The sequence below is a fragment of the Mixophyes fleayi genome, chromosome 2, assembly GCF_038048845.1.
Source record: "Mixophyes fleayi isolate aMixFle1 chromosome 2, aMixFle1.hap1, whole genome shotgun sequence".
Classification (NCBI taxonomy): Eukaryota; Metazoa; Chordata; class Amphibia; order Anura; family Limnodynastidae; genus Mixophyes; species Mixophyes fleayi.
Genome location: NC_134403.1, coordinates 105,630,316 through 105,643,735, shown reverse-complemented (window position 1 = coordinate 105,643,735; position 13,420 = coordinate 105,630,316). Strand labels below are relative to the sequence as shown.

Sequence of the window (13,420 nt, the reverse complement as noted above, 5' to 3'; positions counted from 1 at the left end):
AAACTTCAGTGTAAAAATAAATTTGTCAAGTATTAATGAGCTAGATGAAAAAACAGCCAGTATTTAACTTATGTGCAAAATAATAAACTAATTTTCACCCTTGCATTGTAACATGGTTTTGTCCAGGAGAAAACTTACTAATTTTTTTGCCTTACTTTCCTTAATGAATCAGTCCACTAGATTTTATTGAAGTACTCATTTTGACTAATATGTAAATAAATATTTTGAGCATTCATGATTGTGTGTTTGTAGTGTAAGCGCCTGCGGGGAACAGGACAGACGCACACAGAAGAACTTTCTTTACAAACGATGGCCACCTCCTGTCCGCTTCCGATGTGTCCCAGCCGCTGTCCGATCCCAGCAGATAAGCAACCGACCCTCTGTTACCTCCAACCACTTCCCTCTACGGAAACAGGAATTACGGCTGTGCCTATCAGGAAAGGGCTGTCCGAGACCACGGCAATGAGCGAAGACACTCTTAGTCAAGCTCGCTTGCCGCTGCCTCGCTTTGCTCTTGCCAAGGCGCGGGAGACTACAGGCACCTGAGACCAGGAACAGTCCCGCCTCAAGTACCTCGCACACCTCTCGGTGAGGGCCTAACCGAAATAGGGAATTGAGCGTTATACTCACCTGGACACTCCCACTTCCGGTCCTGTTCTGCTCCTCCCCGACACCTGCGGATGACAAGGAACACACAGCCTCCCTCTACGCTATCAGTTAAGGTGTACACCCACAACACTAAACTTTCTACAACAAGCGACCCAACCCTAACAACTCTCTAATGGCCGGCAACGCAACTAGAATGCACAACTATAACACTAACTGGGTGTGGTGTACTAACGGGAACTACTCACTGTACTCTACGGGGAACACCAGCCGATGTTCACGGACTATACCAGAGGGTGGTTCCTAACCCCCTCACCCAGGTCGTACCAATACTCGCTGCACAGACAGAAGAAAACAATATACAGTATATGGCAAGCTGCTACACGGATACACAGCTGCTAGCTAACCAGCCGGTTACTACAGCACCAACAGGAGCCTTCTGCTCTACTGTTACCTTACTCCTCTCAGTGTACTCACCTCACACACAGGACCGCGCCCTACACTACTCAGGGCTCTCACGCCACTGACTACACCACCAGGGCCTTATGCCCTACACCCTGGGCCTCTCTGCCCAGATAACGACAGAGCCTTGCGCTCTGGCTATGGGCCTTAGCCCCCTCTCTTCCTTGGGCTCTGAGCCCACTCACTAGGGCCTTGTGCCCTGCCACCCAGGGGCACTAGCCCCTGCCTAACTATTAGGTCTTTTGGCCTTCCTGATATAGCCTCTGAGCCACTAACTATAAGGTCCTTGTGCCCTTAATACACTATGGGCTATCAGCCCACTACCTAACTAGCTAGGGCCTTGTGCCCTTTTCACTCTATGGGCTACTTGCCCACTACAGAATAGGGCCTATTACTCCTCACTAACTAACTAGGGCTTTGTGCCGTTTTAGCACTATGGGCTATCAGCCCACTACCTTATAGCAGCCTTATGCCCCTATTAAGTGCCCACGGGCCTAGCGCACGACAGTAGCCACGTGCCTAGTGCCCGACCTAACACTGAGTATACTTACCTGCTTTGCGCAGTATACTCAGCTTGACTCGCAGCCTTCTTTCTTCGGGTCTTCCAGACCCTCCAGCCATCTGCGCCTCTTCTCTGCTCGGCGCGGGGTCCCAGACAGTTTTCTGGGTGGGGCGCTCTCAGCCCTTACAAGGGCTCCCCGCCGGCGTCTCCGGCACTGCTCTCTTCTCCTCTTCTTGGCTGGGGCGCTCTTAGCCCTGACTAGGGCTCCCCGCCGACGTCTCTGGCGTTGAGTGACAGTGGCAGGGTAGCTCGTTGCCCTGACAAGGGCACCCTGCCACTTCCAGCGTCTTCTTTTCTTGATCCACCGCTCCAGACGTCCCACGATGTCCTCACTCCTCTCCGCCGACGGATTTCTGACCAAGATGGCGCCGGCCTTCGATTTCATCAATCTTTTGAAACGGCCGGAAGTGAGGCGCGATTGGCTCACCTAGCCGGTCGCTGATTGGCCAGCGGAGATAGGCGAGCCCTGATTGGCTCATCCATCCTCTGCTGCCCAGACCTGGAAGAAAGGAGAGATACTCACCAACGCTGGATCGCTGGACCGGTAAGTAAACGTCCTCTTCTTTCTTCACCCTCTTGTTGGGCACAGCAGCCAGGACCATCTTCTGTCCCTCCAGGGACACGGCAGCAGCGGGGATCTTCGCCCTCTTCCCGGGCACCGGCTCTAGGGCTCCCGGGGACACCTCTACAGTAGCATTATATACCATCATAAATTCCATAGAAGATAACATTTTTCTTATTTTTAAAATGAGAGATAGATCAATCACTAACATGTACTCTGTATAGCTGTAATGGATCAATGCCTTTGATAAACTTCCAGAAAACTGCCACAATACTGCATGTGCAGACCCATCTTTTATAATTTTCTATATTCTATTGGCTGATTGATTATCACTCCCACTCATTCCCCAAACTATTTAAGGCACCTGTTTTATCAAGATGGTGCGAGATCTTCTAGTTCTGTAGCCTGCTAAGCTGGTGGAATATTTGGCTACTTTGAATCCTGGTTTCCTGAATCTATGTTTATTGGAAGCCTGGTATCCGGTACCCTTATCTGTTCTTCAGGTCTTGATATCCAATGATATCTCAGCTAATCCTGTTATTAAATATCTATTCCTATTCAGCAGATCCTGATATACTGTGCTGAAAGCCTCTCAGCTCATCCTTGTACCGACTATCCAATATTCGTTTTTATTCTGATCCCTTCTTGTGGACTATAACATCTCTTGTCAGTCTCATCTGGTACCCACCCAGAGAACCGTGACCTGCGGGGTGAAGCAGTGAATCCCAAACCTCATTGCAGGGGTCCCCGGCGAAAACCTCCATCTCTTTAGAGTCTGCATCTCCGTGGTGGGTGAAGTCAAGCCAACCAGACTACAAAGAGTCCAAATCGTCCCATGAGTTCCGTGACGGTTTGGCTACAACTGTATATTGCACACAGGGGATAAAGCACTCTGTACACATACACAAAAACTAACAAAAACTTTACAGTCTAGTAAAGAAAGATTGGATTAAAAGGTACAGACATTTAAAAAGTAGTTATTATTATTGAATTTTCAACTATATTTGTTTTTCTACTCATACCGGTTCCCCTTTGTGTCTTCCAGATAAAAAATGTACATGGACTTTCACTACACGAATGAGGGCAAAAATAAAAATGTAATACTTTGCAAATAATAAGTGTTATAACACAGACATGAAAGGTAATTCTTCATTTACTAGAATTATTTTCAGGGGATTTATATCTCAGTTCAGTTTTATATATGGAACAATTACTAGGCTAAATAAAAGGCTTAAACCCCCAGATAAAAGTATTAACAATGTTTTAGCACTGATCCAATTGACCTTAAGTAGATTTGTTAATATAGCTTGGGAATATTAAATACCACACTTCAATTACATTTAAAAGCAGAGTGTTAAAGATAGCAACAGTACTTTATTATGCTGCTGAACTGTAAAGTACAAGAGTACAATATCAGTGGAGAACAAAATAACACATTGTTCAAGTATGTGCATTCTGAACTACACTATAGTTCCTGCTTTTTGGCTCTATTAAATTTAGGGCAGTCGGCCAGCATAAATCGAGTTCTGGGGAAAAAAAAAAACGAGCTATTTTTCTTCTTCTGCAAGTGAGTTAAACTTTAGCACACTTTTAGTAAGGTCAAAAGATTTTCATTTTCTCAGTTTTTTATTACCTGAATAATGCATAACAAGTTCACACAATCTTACACAAAGGCATTTTAAGTACGTTTTCAGTGGTACTGTTAAGCTTTGAAAATTAAACATAATTATTGTCATACATTTTCAGTACAGTTCTCACAGTCTGGGTTAAATACAGTTACCATTTGCTAATAGAGTTCGCCTAGGTGACGATCAAGGAGATGAAAGAGCACAGTGTGTTGGAACAAAGGGGGAGAGAGTTATTGAGGACCTGTAAATGAAAAAGAAAGATAATTTTCATTGTTATATAGTGGAAATACATGAAGTGTGCCCTGCATGGGTTTTGCTATTAACATTTTATATAATCCATGCAATTCATCTAACATGGACACAAGTTCATGACAAGGAGTATGTATACAAATACTGTCAAGAAGTAAGTATGTATCCCAGATAACAGAAATCTGGTCATGTACTAACTCTTTAATGTGGTGTGAATCGAGCTATGAAAATGGTCAAGCTAGAGTATCAATGGATACTCCAACTAGAAAATTAGTCATCTAATATTTAATGTATTTAATATTGAATGTTTAATATTGTATATTGATAGCTTAATTAATCATTGTATATATAATGGTGCTATTATGCAGTTGTGTCTCCTTGAACACATTATATGTTCATGAGATGCTTTGTTCTCCTCATATACGGACATATGGTTATTATTACAAGTGCTACCTTTTAATTTTTGATTTTTTTGTTTTGTTAATACACTTGTTTCAGTTATCTGGGGCTATATTTATTTGTTGTCAGGATCTATTTATATGGGCTTGCTTGCATCCATGTTAGGTGATTTGGAGGTGTCTTATGACATTCATGTTTGTACCTTAATAATAGTCACATTGTGTAACTGAAATGTTTGAATAAAATGTTTGCACTTACCAGTTTAAAGTTCTGCCAGTGATTGCTTATTTCTGCTTGATAAATATGCAGGGCCTTAATTAGACTTTTATGGACCCAATGGCAAAATGTTATAAGGGTCTCATGTTTCTTTATTTTTGGTTACACAAAAACATTTGTTACCCAGGATAGGATGATTCATTATTTTGAATAATAATATAGCAACTAAAACATCCATTGTTTTATTATTGGGATTTTATCTGCAATTGACATGGGCACTGTTATATATTTTTTGAAAATCTGAAAGTTTAAACAAAAGAAAATACAATTTAATTTAAATTAAATACATACTTCTGTTGTTTTATCTTAAAACATAAAATTGTAATTTTCTTTCCTTCAGTAGTACAAATAGAAATGTCAATTAAATATTCCACATTGATGGGGACAACATGACATAATATAGCCGTAAAGCTAATTATTTAAACACTATCATTTGGAGTGGTCAATAGGCAATCAGCCAATCAGAAGTGATTATCATCACTGTGTGCCATTGCAACAGTCCTCCAGAGATACACATTTTAAAAGGCAAATCTGGGGATGCATCCACATCTAATTTTGTTGCAATTACAGGAACACACCCTTACTGAACTCAACCTGTCCCTTCGCATCCCCATTCACACCCTCAAGGTATAAAGAGAAGTCAATGATGCACAAAAGTCTACATATGGACGTATGGGTATGCATTTTCATGCGTATATGCAGTATGGATCATGCATATATTATACCAAACCCAAGATGTACATCCAAGTCTAAATGAGCTCACATGTGTTAGTGCAGCTGCTGTGGAACTATAAGACCCATCATGTCTTGCTGGGACTGTAGTTCTTCAAGAGCTGGAGAACCACAGGATATTTGACCTACTACCACTACTCATTCCTTCAAACTGGATTTTTCAAATTTGAGAACTAATCATGAGAAAAACAATAGTTCCCTTTAGTCTGCAGTGATATTTTAGAGAACTCCTAACTGGGTGAGTGTAAAAGGTTGTTATATCACTCCCTCTCTGGTGGGAGGAATGTGGAATTTGGTGTTGGTGAACAAATAGTCCACCAATCCGTGTACGCAGAATCTGGGGTGGGGTAAGGTGCAGGTACTTAGCATTGTGAATAATAGAGCATTGCTAAGTGCGCTTTTCTTTACAGCCCTTTCATACATATGCATACTTCCCAACATTGTCCTGGAGGCAGTAAGCAACTGCCAAGGAGTTTTCATACCTCCAGTGCCTGCTGGAGGTTTTAGGTACCTCTTGGAAGTTTTGCTCTCAGTTTAAATATACATGAATAGGAGTGACCCCTGTACTTTCATTATTTAGAGTTAGCACTATTCTATTAGCAGGAGCTCCTTGAAACAGGCGGATTGCTTAGCTATTATTTTCAAATGAACAAAAGTAAAGAATCACCTAGATAGTGAAGTATGTTTATATAAATTAAATGTCACAGCTACACGAAAAATGACTGTATAGTGAGGGTAGGAAACTTATCTACATTGTTTCTATATATGCTGGATCTTCTTGGTTGTTGTTGTCTTATAGATATAAACAGCAGATACATAGGTAAAAAATAGGAGCATATAGTTTAGTAAATTATACAATAATACAATACAAGATGCAGGTTAATACGAAAATTAAAAAGAAAAAACTTCAGCTCCTCTATAGGAACCTCAGTTCACCTTGTCACTCAGAATGGCGGGCAGCAGAGCATAGCATCCAAATATCCAAATTATCCAGAGTACATATGATGCCAGTATTTCAGAGGAAGAAATTACTGACAATTGTATAATTTTGTTTCATTATTGAGACTTGTGGTCCTTGTTAAAGAGATAGGTGAAACTTTCACAGACTTGCGTCTCGGTAGCAACAAACTGAAAAGTAAGCATGGGTTATTATAATAACATGAGTTCATTGAAAAAATTTATGTTAATTCTTGGTGTATATTTTTGTTATTCTCCAGATGCATGCGTTTACATTACAGATTTTTTAAAAATGTTAACGATCCTTTCTTGGTAGGTGATATAGCTTTTTTATTTAACGTTTTAACAATTACAATTGCAATGACATATTCTATTATATACAATATATTAAGTGTTGATTTTTATTTCCTCCAATATGGAAATTGTGCTAGTTGTATTTGTTCTTTAGAATATGAAATTTCAAAGAGCCACAAAAAATCTTCAATGCCCCTCCCCCCATCTTTCTTACATATACCCAGGGCCGGATTAAGGGAATGGAGGCCCCTGGGCTAAGGGGGCCTCCATTCCCCCTTTAGGCCCCCCCTTGTGAGCCACCCCCTGTGAGCCCTCCCCCCAGGCACTTACCTCCTTCTCCTGTCACTGTTGTCCTTCCGCAGTGCACTGTAGGCTCCTTTTTGAGGAGATCTCAGTCTCACTCTCATGAGATCTTCTCAGTAAGGATATTCCTGAGCGCCAAGGGAGGACTACAGTGACAGGCTCAGCAGCATTGATCGGGTTGGGGGCGCCACGCCCCCACACCGATTAATAATGCTGCTGAGCACTTTCAAGGGCCCCCTGGAAGCCCGAGGTCCGTGGGCTGTAGCCCAGTTAGACCTCGGGTTAATTCGGCCCTGCATATACCCATGTGTCCATGTGTTGCACAACGGGTGATTCTGGAGGAAAACGTCTGTGCTGATCCAGAATCACAGGACTAGGCTGCTTTCAAGGCATATATTATTACTACTTACTTTTCATGCAGTTACCTTTTGAATACTGTAAACTTTTTCTCTGTAAATTAAAAAAAAAAAAGAAAAATATATCTTTTTAGTTAGTTTATTTATAAATAAAATAGCGACACACACATCAAAACTGAATCACCCCAATTATTGTGTTTTGCGCAATCTTTTTAAACTTGACACAATATTGGAAGTATTGTAACGCAACTGCTTAAGAGTCACCCATGCAGGGGATGGAACTGGCTCTGAAGGACTGTTTGTGAAAAGTTCAACAGCTCTGTGGGCAACTCCATGTCTTGCCTTTTTGGAGGGACCTTGGCTGGGACAATTGGGACAGCTCCTTCCCCTACAACTGGAAAACAGCCTGGTTTTAATTGGCTGTGGGTAAATTTGTAAGGGAACACCATCTGGAGGGAGTTAAACCAGACTCATGGAAACCAAACCCACAAGCGCATCTGAACTTAGGACACAATGGAGTCTATTCCAGGGCTCCCTGCTGCTACAGCAAAGTTCGTTTGGGAGAATGTGGCCTCCGAAGAGCTCACTAACAGACATAGAGACCAGGTTTGGCTGTCTGTACAGGTGGGGTTGCCTCTCATTACTTTCATGCGCTTTCTGAACCTGTGCAGATATAGACACTGTGATTGGTGCCTCATCCATGAGGAAACATCCAACCATCTCTTTTGTGACTGTGCCTCTGCACAGGCATTGTTGGATGACCTGGAACATGAACTCAGAGACCATGTGCCCATTAACTGCCTATCGTATAAGTCAGTACTTTATAATCTATTTCCAAGTACCCATACATATTGGGCAATCCACTATGAACTATGTCAAGGATGCTTTATGACTTGCCAGGAATCGCCTCATTTTGAAAAGGGAGAAGAGGACTATCCAGGACTGTCACAAGCTGATCCACATCCTGCTAAAAGACTGTTTCATCATAGACAGTCCTGAGGAGGAAGAAGAGGGCTGAATTCTTCTTCTTCCCCTTCTCCCTATATCTGTCTGATTTTCAATAAAGTCTTGGGCTTGTGACTCCCCCATCACACTGCTTGAATGTTATTGAATGTTTTGCCTTATTTAAGCACCCTCCCCTTGTATGTGTTTGTCCACCAATAAAGCTTCAGGGCTGTGATTACCTTTCCTTACCCCCTTCAATTACCTCCCCCACACATCCATTGCTTGTTGCTACAGTTGTCTTGCTAAAGTGATGCATGAATAGTGCAGTACATGATGTATAGTGTAGGATGTCATATCTTGCGCCATATGTCTTGTATTGTACTATAAAGTATGTCTGATTCATGTTTCACAGTGTATTGTGGTTCAGCTGCGCTGCGACGCAGTGCACTTGAACTAATGTCTGTTTTCTTGTATCTTTATGTAAAATAAAGTTACATTTGTCAGTCAAGTAAGTAGGGCCTGGTGTGACAGGATTCTGTTTTATAAAGTGACTTATAGTTTAACAAAAATGCTCCAAAGTTTGCTGCATTGTAATCTGTCAGGTCCTGTAAATGTTGACAGATCTGGGTTAAAGTATTTTGGACTTGCCGGTATTTCCATCAATATTTGCAGGCTGTCAGTGACATATTGACGCTCAGGAGAGGGTGACAGTGGCCTTTCAGAAGGTTCTTCTCCTTCATCATTCCCACAGGTTTCCTTCTAAAGGTCACAGGGTCCTCACCACGATCATAGGGTTCCTTGCCATGTACAGCTCGCATAATGGAAAAAAGAAAAACAATAAAATCATCAAACCATTTTCTGCTTTGATGACAACTATATATATATGCAGCCATTTTTATTATTTATTCTCAAAGCGATAATCACAGAAAATGCATAGTAAGCTTGACAGTGTTTTATATATATAATGCATAACAACTACATGGCTGTATGTTGTGTTTATAAAATGATACGGTTGTTGTCATCTTCTTTATTATTATTTTAAAATCATGACTTTCCAATATATAATCACTTTATTACATCAAATAGTATTACATATTTGAATAAGTGTTTACTTGTGTAGCTACATGTATTTAGTCACACTGTCAAAGTGTTTTGAATAGTGCATGTATTATACAATATTTACCCGATGGGGATTGTTATGTGTCTTGGGGAATACGTTCAGCTGTGTTGATACATCCCCGACACTGCAATAGTTGCTCATTGATGCAGACAAATGTTGTTCACTGCAGAGATGTCAGATCCAATGGCTCCATGGGTTCACCATCTGTCCCCGTGCATGTCTCCTGTTCTCACAGATTTTACTGTTACATGTGTGAAATGTGCATATGTAACAATGTTGCTATGAATAGTGACAAATACATGAGAAATACTGGTACAGACATACATATAGATGTCTATCATTATTTATTGGCTAAAGGTAATACAATAATCACAGACAACTACACACCCATGCGTATATTTTAACCATAGTTGCCTACTCTCCCGGAATGTCCGGGAGACTCCCCAATTTTTGGGAGTTCTCCTGGACTCCTGAGAGAGCAAGACAGCCTCACACAGCCTGCCCTCTTCGTTGGTGAAATGGGTGGGAAAAGAGCTAAACGCATCATCCTAATAACGCGATTCACGTGGCGGCGCCCCCATGACGAAGCCCCCTCCTGGATAGCTTTGTGCAAAGTTGGCAAATATGATATTAACAAATAAAAGGTCATAACATAATTTTTTTTATTGTTATTACTTAGGAAGAGATTGTATGAAAATATAAAAATCACATGCCTTAGCCAACATTTCTAAGGTGAACAACATTAAATGAAGGTGGCCAGTTTCCTAATGTCTTTTGAGAATAACATTAGTTGATCTCATTTTTTATTTCAATCACAGATCTGCATGTGGAGCCATAGCATTGACCCGCTTGTTTATTGTCTCTCAGATGCGTTGCTCTGCCCCTGTAGGTAGCTGACGGATAGTGTGGTGCAGCCTAACCACCACAAGCTGCACTAGCAGCTCCATGATTGATAGCTGAAGTTGGGCTGCCTACACTTTGTGGACACTTGGCTAGGCCAAGGCATCTCATCCTCAGGCTTGGACACAATGTTTGCACACAAAAGCCACAAAGATCTCAAGAATGCAAAATACCAAATTGGATATGATCTCTCACAAAATGAAAATGCAAAATCCACCTCTTCAGTTTTATATAGTGTCTACAGAGGCATATTCTCCCACCATTTGTTGTATTGAAATGCCCCTAATCTTATTGGTACTGCCCACTATTATCATTAAAGGGGATATCAGGTACTCCATTACGGACAAGCGAAAGGAAAGTATATCCATCATTTTAGATATGCTCTCTAAGGTAACCGCAACTTCCATGCCTACCCACATACTTGTCCTGCGAACCAGTCAGTGATGAGAATGTTGAAAGGCCTCAATCACTTGCAAACAGGTGATCTGTCAGTTTCTCCAGAATGGAGATGCGAGCCCTAACTAAAGTGACGGACCATTTCTTGGTTTCAGCACCACGATATGTCCAAATGCAGAATATACGGCTGCACATGATATTTGCGGCTCAGAGTAAGCATCAGGAGCTCTGTTGCGCACTTCACAATTTCATTGTCGCTGGAGTAACTTCCGCAGGAGACAGCCACAGGTCCTTGCAGAAATTAGGAGGGACATAGCCAGGCGTAAGTTCACTATTACAAAAAATAAATATAATTAGTTTTAGTAGGTCCATTTAGTTATCCCAGTATAGAAGTTAAAGTATTGTATATAGTAATATTGTTTATAATGCCCTTCACTTAACAAACACATGCTATGTAATAGTGATGTGTCAGTACAATGGTTACAAGTGTGATCACATTCAATTTAAGATCGGTCTTTCTATCTGAGAGAGAAAATAATATTTACAACAAAAATCTGTAACATTTTTTCAGATCACCACAGACAGGAGCAGGTGAGGAAGGAGGCCAGGGAGGACCACTAGGAGGGAAGAGGCCCTGTAGGAGCCCCAGGAGACCCTTGACAAGGTCAAGGGGGATGCGGAGAGTCCATCCAATGTCCCTGATGAAGAATGTAAATACTTTGATTTTATATTACAGTAGTATATTTTTTGTGTGTTGTTTCTGTTAAAAAGTATAGGCCTCACACATTATTTGCTGAATCCGTATTTGCCTATTCAAAATACTTAGATTAATGGGCATAATAACTGTTTGCCCATAAGTAAAACAAGCCCACCACAACTAGATCTGCATGTGCTTCCAAAATGCAGTCCTTTGGCTAGTACTTTGTTAACAAAAAATAAAACTTTAGGATCATCTATTGTAATGTAACACCTCTCAACTCTGTAGAGCTTAACAAATGTGGTACCAAACTCCACCCATAGAGGAATAAATATGTTTCTAACATTTTAGAATGCTGTGATGTTTAAAGATAGTATTTAATCTATTTTACCTTTTTTACAGCTGCATAACCAACACCTCTGCCTATTTTTGCTTCACAACTATAAAGGAAGGAATATATACAAGGAAATTACAAAAAATAATTTGAAAATGTTTTTGTTAATGTTATTTTTTTGTTTAACATTTTATATTTTTCTATAAATGTTATATGTTCAAGAGAAAAAGTTTTATTCATGAAAAGCAAATGTGTAATAATAGGAACATATTTGATAGTAAAGCATTTGATAAACGGGTAATTGTTAGCATGGAATAGTGCAAGTTAATGAGGCAATGCATTGAACAGGTTAATATTATTAAATTGTAAGGAGATAGCAGTGCTTTAGGACAAATAAGGAAATGCACATAGGTGCGTTCAGATGTGAATTAGAAGTAAATACGCATGTAAGGAATAAAGTGCAATGCTACAAAAACAAACGAAAAATCTATACTCATTTACGCTTACGGACGATTTACCTGTCATAACTGATTTACGACTGTATTCACATAAGAACGTATCTTAGGAAACGTCTGGATATAAATGCGGGCATACATACACATAATTTCCGTTTTCTTTTTAAAAGCGCAACTTGCGTGCAAATTGTCTTCTGATTTAAATCCGTCCTATTAGAGTAACTGTCACATGAGAAGGAAGGGATTATTTTTGTAGCCTAGGTGAAAGGTGAGTATAAGACTGTGTGATAAGAATGATGAACAACTTCTAACAGCCTACAAATCTCGTGAAAAGTGACAATGGGCTAGATTTACTAAGCTGCGGGTTTGAAAAAGTGGGGATGTTGCCTATAGCAACCTATCAGATTCTAGCTATCATTTTGTAGAAGGTACTAAATAAATGAAAGCTAGAATCTGATTGGTTGCTATAGGCAACATCCCCACTTTTTCAAACCCGCAGCTTAGTAAATCTAGCCCAATGTGTCTTTCATGGTGTGATAATATTCTATTATCACAAAACTAAACTAAAGAGTTAAAATGTCGAGAGCAGAATATTGTCATAGTGTAAAATGTTGGTGGGTATGTGAGTATCTTTATTGGGACATTTTTTCAACTCCATCCCTGTTAAGACTTTGAAAATAGAAAACATTTTCAAATTTCCTTTTTACATGAAGTCAACATTTAAACATATCAAGAAATATTTTATCCTGCCAGCATCATAACACTGCAACTGTATGCCAGTAATGTGAATCCTAATACATTAGTAAAGAGCTTTAAATTGTTTCCATAGGATCAAAAGAGCAACAACGTCAAACAACAGTAACCATTTTGTGATTGGTCATGAACATAAGATGGTCTACACTAACTACAGACAAAGCAAATAATGTATATTTGCGGATTTTTTTTTTAGGTTCAATGTGTAATATAGATATTGGGGTATAAACATAACCCCTATCATATAATTATTGGTTATAATACAGTATATTAACTCCCACTCTCATATCACATACCAAATATCATAAGCTTCTTCTGGCCCTATTTTCAATCATTGCCTGTTGCACATATTGCAAATCCTACATCTAAAGTATTGACTATATTGAGTCCTCAAGGATATTATCCACTTGCTTAAAATTGTGGGGCTAGAAGCA

At 40.1% G+C, this 13,420-nt stretch overlaps 1 long non-coding RNA gene across 1 annotated transcript in view; it reads left to right on the top strand.

Moving 5' to 3' along the window:
* LOC142140194 (uncharacterized) overlaps positions 1-12,275 on the top strand; it is a 51,159-nt gene extending 38,884 nt beyond the window's left edge. Inside the window, exons 2-3 of the long non-coding RNA XR_012688325.1 lie at positions 11,319-11,457; positions 11,847-12,275. This is a non-coding gene — a long non-coding RNA (uncharacterized LOC142140194). The remainder of the gene's footprint in view (positions 1-11,318; positions 11,458-11,846) is intronic.
* Positions 12,276-13,420: the final 1,145 nt, after the last annotated feature.